This window comes from Drosophila erecta, unplaced genomic scaffold (genome assembly GCF_003286155.1).
Source record: "Drosophila erecta strain 14021-0224.00,06,07 unplaced genomic scaffold, DereRS2 tig00000021-arrow-pilon, whole genome shotgun sequence".
Lineage (NCBI taxonomy): Eukaryota > Metazoa > Arthropoda > Insecta > Diptera > Drosophilidae > Drosophila > Drosophila erecta.
This window is the reverse complement of record NW_020825198.1, coordinates 7,945,797-7,958,428: the sequence shown is the minus strand read 5'-3', so window position 1 is coordinate 7,958,428 and position 12,632 is coordinate 7,945,797.

The following is a 12,632-nucleotide window of genomic DNA, read 5'->3' as shown; positions in this document are numbered from 1 at the left end:
TCCGGCTTTGGTTTTTGGTTTTTGGTCAACGGTTTTCGCTCGCCCGGGACTCTGTGGTAGGATCCGGATCCGGATACGCAAACTGGCCGACTGCAGCCGTTATTGCAACGGATAAAGCCGCGTCGAGTGAATACCGGCACGAATGAGTCGGATTTGAAGTGTTTTACACTAAAAAGCGTTAATTGTCTGGAGCTGTTGCTTTAGATGGATGCAATGAAGCCATTAGCTGGGTAAATATTATTTTATACAATTAAAATGCACGGATTCAGCCGCATGTCACGTAGTTGCCGTGTTTGCTCGTTTACCTTTGCCCGGCATTGGTTGCATATTTTTGGGTCTTTCCAGAGACAATATCAATATCTGTTGGCTGTGTTAATAAAGCCATTTGCCTATGCATATACATATACATATACATATACATACAGTAAACGCATTAAATGTGTCATGGTGCATCGCTTTTTCTTATTTGGCCACACATTTTTTCCTCTGTGCATTGAGTCGTTCTTTATTTAATGTCAATCGCATTGTTCTCGACCCTGTAAAAACAAATTTTCCCATCAGGTACATCAGGTGCAACAAAAAAAACAACTATATTGAGGTGCAAAAAATCAAATAAATTTTGTGAATCGTATATTGATGGTTAATTACATTTTCAGATTTAAATAATAAAACGCTTAAAGGGCGAAAAAGAAAGGATGAACTTTTTTTTGGTAGGTGCTCAACCTGATAAATGCTTTTTATGGTGGCCACTGAGGGATTATCTGGTTAAGTGAAAGTAAGTGCAAATATCACAGAATATTTAAGTGCAGGGCTTACAAATATGCCCTTATAAATGCACAGTTCTTAAATTAGAAGTGTAACTTGTGAAGTTTTTAAAAATAATTTTTGTATTTCATTGAAGTGGCACTCCATGTTCCACCAAAACTCTGTTTTTAATTATGTTTATTTTTGTGTTTCTGTGTAGCGAATAACCTCTAGATAAACCGAGCTCTCAATGAATCCTCAAACACTTTGTGGCCACACTTCTCGTCCACGATACCGACTGTAATTCAGTATTACGGATTTTGGCAGCAATATCTCCATTATGATTACCTATTCTGTGGAATTATTGTTGGTCGGTCTAGACGCTGCCCGATTGTTGTTGATGATGTTGGACTAAGCTGGTCAATGTGGACATTCTCGGAAATTTATGGTGCGACGCAAATCTGCACAATGCAACCGCACAACCCAATAGTCCGTAGTCCGCAGTCCGCAGTCCGCAGTCCGCAGAGCGAGCAAAGTGGATAATACGAATATGTGGATATTTTTGGTCACGTTTGAATTTATTTGATTGCTGGCACTTTTAGCATTGTTGGAGCTGACGTTTTATTTAATGCCCTGCCAGCAACAGCCATCGCAAAAAAGGCATGGCGAATCCTGCCGGCCAGCCAACCCATGGAAATTGCTCAGGAAACGTACAATTTATTTCAGTTCATTTCTTTTTGCCGCCATTTGGTCTGTGGAAAAGTGGATGTGGGTGCGGGTGTGGGTGTGGAGGGAAAACCGCCCACTATTGATGTTGATGTTGCCTACTTTCGATTTTGGCATGTCGCGCCGCTCACGTTCGGCAATTGTCCTTGTTTGTGTCTGTGTCTGTGTCCGTGCCTGTGACTGTGACTGTGTCCTGTGGAGTTTGTTTGTCCCGCCCGTCATTTGGCGGTCGTCGTCCTCAGCCCGCGTCTGGCGGCATAATTTGAGCAGTTGAGCAGTTGAACAGTTGAAGTTGCCAAGTTATCAGCCAGACGACAACGATTGCGACCCACCTGGCAAAGGCAAACAAGCCATTTGATGTTTTCATTTGGCTGGCACCCATCGACCGCTCAACTCGACAAGCCATAGACCCCGACTACCAAACAGGAGTCCTTTGTTTTACGCCCCGCCAGGCAAATCCCAAGTCCTGCCTTGAATACCCTCTTAAAATGCTGTTGCACCAACACATTGTGGCACCCAAACGCGACCAAATCAGTTAGTTACAAACATTCCTTACATAAAATAAAGTAATGAAATGAAAAATCTGTTATGGTATCAATTATTTCTCTTCTAATTCAGTCACTGCAGTAACTGGTAAAATAAGTCATCAGTCTAACAAGTTGTTTGCATTCGGCGACTCCCTGAACTGATAGTTATCGCAACCTGTAAGGGTATCAAATATTATTACAACCGGCAATATTCCGACTGGCCAGAGTTGATGGCCATGTCTTGCCGCGGGCCACCGCATGTTGCCAACTCAGGATTCAGGACTCAGGACTCAGGACTCAGGACTCAGACTCATGTGTATCTTTGGCTTGGGTTTCGGCTTTTGGCGTGACAAAGGCGAATAAATTCGGCTGCCGAGTATTTGCATAAAAATGCGGGTCGCCTGAGTGCGAGTGACAATGAAATTTAAATATTTATGCTATACGCTTAATATTATTAGAGTTGGCCCGAAAACTTTTCGCCATCCTGCTCGTGGTTCTCGTTGCCTCACAATCTTTTTACCAACAATCGTTGGCACAGGGGGAACTTATATTAAAACATATTTTTGCAGTTTTTGGTATGCGTGACGGCAGCAATTGTTTTGCTGAAAATATGACAAGTATGAAATAAGCGTTAAACGAGCGTACGCATTGGTCGATTGCCTCGACTATCAGATACCCGTTGCGCAGCTTGAAGAAGTGCAAGGAAAATGTAAGCTTTTGTAAATCCCAAGATCACGGACAGATAGACAGCGATCCTGATACCTTGTATGCTCGCAAACGCCTTCTTCTACCTGGTACGCACTTTTCAACGGATCAAGTATACCCTAACACTACACGAGTAATGGATATAAACAGCAAAAGATAGAGTCATTATTTGTCTGTGCCAGTTTAAAAATGAATGGCAGGACGGGAAATGAGAAAGCCAGAACTGAACAGAAGAGAGCTTGTGGTGGCTGAAAATGAAAGCATACAAAATGGCACGCAACTAGGACAACTAAGTGAATAGAAGTCAAAGAATCAAAGTAATGAATCACTCCAGCTATATAGTATAGCTGCTCGTAACCTCCATTTTCCCAGATGCCCCCACTTGCCCCTGCAAACAAATTCAACTTGAAGTGAACTCGACTTCGAGTTGACTTTTGACCGTCAAACGGCGGAGCGAAAAGTGGAAAGTGAGCAAAGTGCATGCAAGCGAAAGTTGAGCGTAAGACGGCAACTGACCCTCACTGGGTGACCCCGCCCCCACTCCAGCCCCCTTGACAGCCCCACCCATACCCATCGTCTGTTTTGCTGGCTTAGGAAAAGTTTCGAAAAGTATTTTACACGGTTGCCATTGCAGGGCGAAACTGATAGTTGCCTCTTAATAAATGGCATGCGCTTTCCCAGCTGCCGCGTGGCCAGTGGGCGGGAACGGAGGATAGGGGGCGTGGCAGTGGGGGAAAATTCAAACGAAATGGAATCTGTGCAAGCTGATGAGGTGAGAGAGATAGGAAAAGGTGCAGGCAAACTGCAGGATGTGGGAAACTGCCACAAGAAAGTTGCGTAAAGTGGATCTAGAGAGATGTTTACACACCGATGAATGAACAGATGGCAGGTACACTGCGAAAAATCGTATCCGGTTAACTCTGAGCTAAATTTAATAAATTAAGCTAAAGTGCAAGCTGTTGGAGAAAAATGCTTTAATCAATAAATCAAACGTCTAGCCAACGCTTAATGGTATTAAAATCTATTATGGAGAAGTCAGATTTGAAGCCACAATTGGATAACTAATAATCCTTGATTTCCCCTGCAACCACATTCACTGCTGAGTTGTTAATATTGACCATAATTGCAGCTGATGCTATCAATGTTGCAGCATTCGATGTTCTTGCCCTCTGGCAATTTCTATGCGTAAACCGCACAAATGAACAATATTCAATTAATTTAACAAACAATTATCATCAATTTTCATTAAATTAAATAACATCACTAGCAGTAAAAAAAGCCAACTGATAATGAAAAAATTAAAACGCTGACCAAGAATGACAAACTTTTCCACGCATTGCCAGTCGCAATTAGTTGTTAATAAACGGCTTTGGGGAATTGCAGCCACCTTCGGTACTATGCCTTATAATTAACAGTGAAATAATAGCTATTAAATGGTTTAAATAACTGCGAATAATTGAAAAGCAAAATAAATAGACTGAATTGGGGCGCAAAAGGGGCGAAATAATTTTGTACCTTCTGCAACAGCTGAAAAATAAAATGTGAAATATGTAAAAAGAAAAGGAAAGCTGAAAAACTATGCGAAAACTTTTGAGAGGGCAATGCAGGCTATTCACACTTAAACACAGGCACAAACATATTTCCATGCAAGCCAAACACCAGTGCAAACCGCAAAAAGTCACTCACACATACAGCCATGCTACATAAAAATGCTTTTAAAATGTCAAAGCGTGTAAAAGAAAGCGGGAGTGGCAGGGGGATGTGAGGGGAGTGAGAAAGGCGGAGGGGGGAGGTAGGCTGAGCTGAGGTTAGTCAAAGGATTGATGGCAGCGTTTAAATAAGCCGAGCTGGAAGGGGCAGAAGTTCACGTTGCGTATACGCCGTGTGCCAAAGTCAAAAACGTAGCGCGCTTCAGAGCGTCGCCTAATCAAAAATGCTTTGCGTGCCGCTCACCCACACAAGTGCACAGCACTCTCCCGCACACACACACACACACACATGCTCCCCCATTTACAGACTCAGTCGCGCTTTGTCGGAGTTTTTATTTGCGTTTTATTAATGCTAAACGATTTTCCCGATAGTGGAGTGAGCAACCCAAACTGATTTCCCAAGATTAGCGCAGCAAATTGCTGATTGACATAAGAAAGCTATCCCAAGTATAAAGTGGGCATATCGATTGTAGTTTGCCCAACTATATGCCTACAGTGAGTATTATATTAATGCTGATCGAGAATGCTAAAAAAAGCGAAAATGGAAAATTGATATTGTATATTAGGAGCTCTCTGTCCTAGAAGAAAAAAGATACCGGGAACGTGCATATTTATCACTTGCCTTTGCAACTCGGCGCCCTTTTGACGGTCGCCGTCGCAGAAGTGAGCAGGAGTGAAATTTGCGTGAAAGGGGAAAGAGAATAAAAAAATTCATGCAATGCTGACGCTTCTGGAGTGGTCTCCCAGTCCATTCCACTCCACTCAACCCGTTTCATGCCCATTGCATCTACTCCAGCCCGAGCTTCCTTCTCATCATCATCATCGTCGTCGTCCTCGGCGTGAATAATTTGGGTCACTTGGCGGCAGTTAGTCAGATGCATTGTTGCTGTTTGCCGCTGCGGTCGCGTTTTTCATTGTCGGCATGCGGCAGCCGCATTTTTCAATCCCTTTCCCAGCTTTTCCGTTTTCCCTCTCGCACCGTGTCGCTTTGGGCATCTTAAACGCCTTTAAACTGAAAGACGACATAATTAATTAAGCTCGGCGGCTTGACTGATGTCCTGGATGGTCTCCAGCTGTTGGCCAGGCATTACCCGACCCAAATGCACCGGAAGAAAAGAACAATTTGGATATAAAATCTAAAACCTTGTGAGCTAACTACTAAACATTGATTTTATATTATTATTTGTATATACATGTTTATTTTTTATATTATACATTTTATTAGTTAATATTATTCTAGTATTAAATTGCCATAAATGGGATGTTTTAAGACACTTATTAGCCATTATACAAGGTTTCCCCGTCATATGACTCCATTGAATGCAATATGTTTCCAGTGCTCCTGGCATTACAATGCGTGCCGCGAAAGGGCCACAAATTTAGCTGTGGCCTAAAGTGCTCCGACTGACCCCAAACTGGGCGACTGTGGCCGCTTGTGGCTCATTTGCAGTCGCCGGAAACGGAAATTTATGCGACCCAACAGGCCAAACTAGGAGCAGCTCATAAAGCCTCGAACTTTCAGTCTATGAATTTTACACAGCTACTCTGCGCTTGTGTGTGTGTGTTTGCTCGCGTAATAATTTAATAAAACGCTCTAACAGCAAACGCTTGATGTAAATGTAAAAAGTTTTCAAATGTTTGGCTGCAGCTCTCGGAGCGGAAGTGCTTCCAGCCAGTGCAGTGATTGCTTGCCTCTGTGTTGTGATGTGTTAATTTTTAAAAACTGCCCGAAAGCAGCCGAAAAAACAAGGAGCAGTACCACAGCTCAAAACTCCACAGTCGGCAATGGAAATAGCACCAAAACCCATTGCTGTGATTACTTTGCAGCTGCCAGGAGAGTGGTGCCACAAAAAGGCACTGATTTTCATGTATAAAGCATATTTTTTGTTTACCCGTTTCTCGGCATATGGCCAGCGGTCAAACAGGAATAACTTTGCTCGGAACTGTTGCACTTTTAATGCGTTTCGTTTCGGCTGCTTAGGTTTTGGCCAGTCTTTTGGGGCCCAATGAACCCGGACCGCTCTTCTAGGCCACTTCAAACGCTTAAGTGCGTTTATAGCTGATATTTTGGAGGTTGTTTTTCAAGGAGAATTTGATGCATTATATTTTAAAGTATAAAGTATTTCTCTTAAAACTTTGGAAAGTTTTTAAGGCACTTACGCGGCAATTTTTCAGGGAGCCTGGTACATGGTGTTTATGTATGGCATTGCATTATTCTTATTATTGTCCATGTGGCTGCAGTTGCGTCGCCGTAGCTGTTACTGTCAGAAGCAATATTGTGCCAGTTAATGTCCTGGTCAATGCGATTACGCTGCTGTTTGCATTGATTGCAGGACACACAGAGGACGCAATCCAGTGACAGAGGTTGTCAGTGCATTTTTCAACCCTTGCCATTCATTTGCCGGGCTTAATAGTCATTGAAGTAGGAAGGGCGATGCATTTGACATGGCAGAGTGTAAATTAATTGCATAAATTAAGTGAAAATGCACGTCGTGGGCAAAAACTTTCAGTGCAGAGCCCACCTGGCGAATGCGTAATGTAATCTCCAGGTGATAATTGATGCTGGCAGCCAAAAAGGCGGAGTCCATTTTCGATTTACACGCAAACTGCTAAGCTGTAAGTGTGCAAATAATTATCTAAATAATTGAAAGGGGACTTCGAACAGGGACTCGTCAGCTCCCCTACTTCATGTCCTTGCTTTTTTTGTTCGTTTTCCTTGAGTTCAGGCGTCAAGGATGCTGCTGTTTCACTTTTAATTATGTAGAACAACAGGTCTGGCAGCTGGACACTCCCTGCTTGTGTTTGGTGTGCTTCACGCCAACTTATTTGATTTTCCCTTGGCTTTTCCGCGTTTTTCTTGCACTCTTCCTTTTCGTGCTTTCAACTTGTGATCTGTGAGCTGCCGGAAAACGGAAAACGGAAAACTTTGGCCGTGAAGTTTAAAGTGAATGCGCGCTACCTTTGGCATCAGCCCTTTTAATGGCTGCTTTAGGTTGTGTAAGCCAATTAGTTCTTAATTTGCAATTTGTTTTGCTGCAGTCGCCACAGCCTGCTTATCCAAAAAAAACAACGGCAGGAGAAACTGGGAAAACAAAGCGGCCAAAGGAGTTAAAGGCAAAGCCAACCAGCAGACGAGCATATTTAAAAACTTTTGTTTTTCAACTTTGCTACTCTTCTTTTCATTTTTTATTTTCCATTTTTATTGTTCGGCGAGTTTTCCTTCCATCCGCTGGCTGCTCTTCCTTTAAAAAGCTCCCGTTTTTGTATTTTTTTTTTGCTTTTAATGCGAAACTTTTAACTGAATTAATTCCTTTTACTGAGCTTCCCGCGCTCCGGCTCCTGCTACTTATCTATGGCGGGAAATGCGCAGCCAGGCGTTTAGTTTAATCTTTTAATTTTTCCTTTATTTTTCGGGGGGAATGCTGTAGCTTCAGTTCCGATGCTGATTAAGGACGGCAGCTTTTGGGCCATATGCTAAATTGAATTCTCGGGGGTGGCAGATTCCAGCCAACCCTTCTACATCCTGTTGCATATTACGCCCCCTTCAGCTGCAACTGGGCCATAAATCATGCGTGTAGGGCTATAAAAACAAGAGTCGCGAAAGGGGAAAATTAATATTTTAGTTGGGCTAAGATGGCAGCAGCACATGGAACACACGCGCACAACACCTGTCATAAGGGGCGAATGTCATAAAAGCATGTGGGATGTTGGAATGCTGATCCCGCTTCCACTTCCGCTTCCGCTGAGACTTGAAATGGGTTGGCCGATTTAGGTGGTAACTGCGTGACTGGCGTCGGGCGTCTTGGCTGAAACCACCGCCCTTGCTTTTGGCCCCAGTTTATCAGCCGCACTGCCGGATGTCAGTGTAAGTGAAATATTTCCAAACAAATAAAATGAAATGTGCGGCACAAACGCGCGTTCTCAGCAGACAAACAATTCCAAAGTGAAGGAAAGCGTCCAGGCCAAGAAAGGAATGGAAAAAAATGGAGCCAACGAAATGGCAACATGACATAAACATGACATTTGACTTTCTCCCAGTCTCGACTTCTGCCAGCTTTCTATGGAGGGGCTTCAGTGTGGAGGTGCTTTTCCAGGGGTTTCGGTGCCCCTTTGTGGCACGTGACTGGCCGCGTTTAGCAGCTAAGCAAATCATATGCACCTTTGTTAAGAAATTATAAGCCCCAGACTGGCACGCGAATCAAATATGCACGAAAGACGAATTAAAAGTACACAGAGATTTATTACACATCACATTCTTCCTAGAAAGGTTTCTAAATATTTTCAGATTTTTACATTTCTTGAGCTAAGATTTGAAGGCGTTTTATACATGGTATGACCATTTTTATAATCATTTCTGATTAAACTTTATTTCCATACAGAAGAATATTACCTTTTTTGCCAAGGTCGCACGTGGAGTAATCTTCTCAACTCCTTAGTAATCCCCATTTTGGTGTTTTTCCCTGTCAAACTTTGCCTGGACCCAAAACGCCCTAACCGCCTTATTAATTTAAAAGCCTTTAGCCAGAAAAATAATGCCAGGGCCAATTTGGCAAATTGTTTGCCATCTAAGCTAAATGTTACGACCCAGACATGTGGCATGAAATTTATTCGCTCCACAATTGGGACCCCCACAAAACCCACACACCACCATCATCCCGCCATCATCCAAACTCCATCCATTGGCTCCCTTGGAGTGAAAAGTTTTCAATAAATGCAGTTTGGGAGTGGGAAATTCAAAGCCAAAGCCAAAGCCAATCAAGAGTGAAACCCAAGGCTCAAATCAATGGCCATTCAAGTCGAATGCATTTCGGGCAACTTATTTTTTGGTGGAAGTGTAACTGGGGTGAGCAGTCAATTGTCAGCTGCCATAATAATTTGCCACATCATTAACGTCTCCACTGGTTTAGACTCCATTGCGAGCTGGCCAAGATCAAAGTGCTTAATAACCGCTGACAAGTCATTCGGCAGTGCTCTCGACCTCAAATTAGAAAGGCATTTGGGGGCCAAAAGGAAGGCCACAATGCCCAGCAGTGTGGCGCTCAAGGCATTAGCATTTTTAATTTCCAATAAAAATTCAAAAAATCGCCGCACAAGTAGGCGATAAAAAATTAATAAAGCTGCGATTATACAGAGACCACACCAGCGAGACAGCCGCGGCTCAATGTCAGTCAGTCGGCGGAAAAGTGTAGGTGGAGCAGGAAGTGGCAGTGGAGGTGGAGGTGGAAGTGGAGGTGGAAGTGGATCTGGAAGTGGAGGTGGCAGTGGAAGTGGATCTGGAAGTGGAGCACCACTAGCCCAGAGAGCTGTGAAAATAATTTGAAATTCAATTTTCGACAATGGCACACAAAGGAATCGCGCCGCATCAGCAGCGGCAGCAGCAGACAGGCCTGGGTGATTGAGGGGTTGGTTCGGGGAGGGGGCTGGTGGTTGAGTGGGTGGGTAGGTCATTCGGTGGGTGGGCGACGCCGGCCACGGCTCGTTAGGAGGCAAGCGAGCGTCGGTCGGAGTCCTGTCCCGTGGCGCACCTACGGCCAGGTTATAGTCTTACACTTGGAGAAACGATTGCCTTCCTGTGCCACGGCCTCTTTATGCATTTAATTACAAATATACAAATATCTAATATAAGTTTCTTGTCAATCATCATTTATTTGAATTTATTCCAAATGTTTATTTATTAAACTTGTTCTGAAATATAATTAGGCCATGCAAATTTCTCATTACCTATTAATAAATTCCTGGCAAACACTAGTATTTTCTTGTTAAGCTGTTAGTGATTTCTCGCAGTGCATCCGCTTGAAGTAGTCCGTTGCGCGATGCGCTTGTTGAATGTCCAGCGATTGCAGAGCCTGAGGGTTGCGGGTTGCGGGCTGCGGGGATTTCACTTGCAACACGGCGTGGAAAATTTACGATTTTATTACTCAATAAATGCAAAAACTCGCCACTCGTAAAGAAAAACCCATTGCCCGCCCACTCGGCCCCTTCTCCCACTCAGATGCTGCACTTCCTGCGTCCTCTTTAAGTTGCTCGAAACTGGGTTTAAATTACATCGAGGGCGGGGCATTCGAGCTGGGTACTGGGGACTGGGGATTGGGGACTGAGGGGGTCCTTGGAAGGACCAGACACACCCTCCACTCTTTCTGGGTTAATGTTGGCAGGTGGAAATTTTCGAAATCCCCGGCGGTTTGAGCTTCGCTTCGTTTCGCTTCGCTAGCAGGTCATGCATAATTTAAAATTAATTTGGTTCTATGTAAAATGTTCGCCATGGCTTAGATACTCGGGGTGGAAGGGTGACTGTGAAATATTATATTTTGGCATTGTGTATATTGTGCTGAATTAATAGGCAAATTGAAATTTTATAGCCATCAAACATTTATGGCGGATCGTTTGATATTTGATTTGTGTGATTCCGGCTTCTGATTCGCTCGATTGACCCATCCTATAAATACCGACAGAGAGATTGAGGTGGTAATCAGTCATCAAGTGTCTGGTTTACAGTTGCCAAATAATTGCCAAAGGACGGGCCAAAAGTTTGCCCTCGAATTGCAATTGCTTGGGCGGCGTAATTGTTCTTTCGCAGCTTTTTCCTCTTGGCAAACAAACCGTAAAAGCTGGGGCATAAATTGGGCAAATTTTCCTTTGGCAGTGTCAAGACTTTTAATTGCAACAAAATAATTATGGCGCCCTGGGGCAAATTGCAAATTGGAAACTGCAACTCGACGCGGCGCCAAAAAAGATGCTAAGCAGACTCCAGCTGCACTAACCGAAACACTCGCAAAATTAAAAGCAAATGGAACAAAAGACAACATGCAACAAAGTGCCGAACAATAGAAAGCTGCAAATTAGAATGGGTAAGCTGCGGATACTGGGAAATAACCTTTTACAAGAAGTGTGGCAAGAACTGCAGATGTCTTATAAATGGCAGAACTGTACCACTTTTAGGTGCCCTTATTGCAACGACTACGATATCGATAACTAAACTTTATATAAAACACTTGGATAGCTAAATCTTCTGTGCCAGCACTTTTGCGTCTAAAAATTCTTAACCATGCGCCGACGAAAGTATTCTTTTAGTATCAAATACTTTCACATCCTGTCGGAGTCTTAAAGGTCCTGCTGCTAAATAAAATGGCAATGACTGGACTTTACGAGCCAAGTTGCGTGCCCCGAAAAAGTGTGCGGCAATTTTAGAGCGCATTTGGGCGAAAAGTCCGCAGCAAACCATTTAGCAGTTAGTTTTGAGCTTTAGCCATTTGCAGTTGTTGCTCGGCCTGGTTTATGCCAGCCTTTGATATGGATTTTGTCGCCGTTAGAGAAGTCTTTTTATGACTGCACCAAGTGTGCCGAAAGTTTGGCCCGGCTCCGACTCCCTCTAAAACAATGGGCCAAGTGCTCGGTTTCGTTTGTACCACCAGTGCGTGACGCATTCCGGCTGCACTTGAAACTTGAGATTTCCTCCCCGGAATTTCCCGCCCCCGAATTTCCCTCCGCCCCCCCTTTGCCACAGGCAGGCTGTTCTGTATCTGGCCAAGCTGCAAAGTGTTAGATAAAGTTTCGGCGCCACTTTGTTGACTTGCCAGACCAAAATGTGTGCTTTACCCCCCGGCTCCTGGTACTCCCCCACCCCCACCCGCATCATCCTCATCCTCATCCTCCTCCATCGTCCTTGCCGCAGAAAAGTTATCGAAATGAAGATCGGTAGCGCTTGGAGCTGTATCGTGCCGAGTGGAACTTGATTTCGAGTGCATTTGATAAAGTTTATTAAACTCTAAAGTGCTGCGGATGGGCAACCAGTTTTCAGCCGGATAAAGTGCATTAAGGAGCACAGCTCTAACTGGTTTAGTGACACAAATTGGAGAAGAGAAAGTAATTGTTTTCAGATATTCGCTCATAAGTCTATTTCGGCTAAAAGTCACACAATTCCACAGTTTTCCTTCTCCACACTGAAAAATCTATCATTTATTTGTGCTTAAATACAAAGATTTCCATCTCCAACAAGTTATTATACACAAAATCATGCATTCACAAATGTATCCCTAAATAGTTGCAGCAAACACGTTATCTACGGATAGCCAATTTCCGCTTAATCCTATCTCGTAGAACCCCATTAATATTGGATGTATTGATCCACTTATTTCACATTTTCCCATAGCACTGCACACAAGAAGCGTATCAAATTAAATAAATTACGTGATCTTATTAAGAGTGTCTAGCTGGGCTGAAT